The 961-nt window shown below is 49.8% G+C and overlaps 1 protein-coding gene across 1 annotated transcript in view; it reads right to left on the reverse strand.

Annotated features, from left to right (window-relative positions):
* Positions 1–608, reverse strand: part of gpr85 (G protein-coupled receptor 85) — a 3,338-nt gene extending 2,730 nt beyond the window's left edge. Inside the window, exon 1 of the mRNA XM_014010612.1 lies at positions 283–608. The gene's annotated coding sequence lies outside the window, so the exon portion shown is untranslated. The remainder of the gene's footprint in view (positions 1–282) is intronic.
* Between the last annotated feature and the right edge of the window lie 353 nt (positions 609–961).

Raw genomic sequence — 961 nt, forward strand, 5'->3', positions numbered from 1 at the left:
GTATAAGAGCGTCCTCCTAATCTTTACCGTGTGTTTTAATCCGACTGGATCCCGTTACAAAAACACAACAGAATGAAAATATAACCGCCTCTGCAGCCCGGTCGGCCCGGATGAAGCACCGACCGGATCCGGATCGTCCATTAGACTAGATTCATTTGGCTCCCTTTATATGAATTGCCCAGAATCGCAGCCGCCACATAAAACAAGGCCGGAGAAGGAAGGAAAAAAAAGGGAAAAAAATAAAAAAGACAAATCCAATCAGTCGATTAATCAAACTCCTACCTGTTGATAATTCCTATCCCTCTTGTTTACATTGCACAAGTCGTTTTTTTTGTCCCCCGCTTTTGAAAAAGCCAGATTTGATGCCTGTCCTCCTCTTCTTCTTCCCTTTTTTTCCTCCTGCTCTACGGTGAATATCCTACAGTAAACGGAGCGCACTGCGCATGCGCTCTGCATCCCCCCTGTTTGTGATCCAAGACGCGTCTCGTCTCTTGTTGCAGCAGCAGCAGCTCTGTCTCTCTGACGGTAACATCTGCTCCACAGGGCCGCTGCTGGCCGGTAACGCGTTACTGCAGCCGGTAGTGGAGCGGATTACTGCCCCGCTGCCGGGCTCGGTCCGAACAAGCTGCTTCAGCCGTTTTTTAAACCGAAACAACAGCGAGGAGTTAGGCACAAAGCTGGATGAGGAGCAATGTTTCTTGATTTTCAACGTGTGCGGAGTAGGGGTGGGGGGGTTAAACCAGGTGGCTCCCATCAGGGTAAACAGACCCCCCCCCCCCCCCCCCGGTACTGTGGCTGTATACATAATTGACAAGCACTTTGCTCTCTGCTGTTCATTCTGCCTGCTCAGCATGAGAAATTCATGGGATTTGATCCCTCAGCCGTGTTTAAATGTGTGTGTGTGTGTGTGTGTGTGTGTGTGTGTGTGTGTGTGTGTGTGTGTGTGTGTGTGTGTGTGTGT

The sequence above is a fragment of the Austrofundulus limnaeus genome, unplaced genomic scaffold, assembly GCF_001266775.1.
Source record: "Austrofundulus limnaeus strain Quisiro unplaced genomic scaffold, Austrofundulus_limnaeus-1.0 Scaffold71, whole genome shotgun sequence".
NCBI classification, from domain to species: Eukaryota; Metazoa; Chordata; class Actinopteri; order Cyprinodontiformes; family Rivulidae; genus Austrofundulus; species Austrofundulus limnaeus.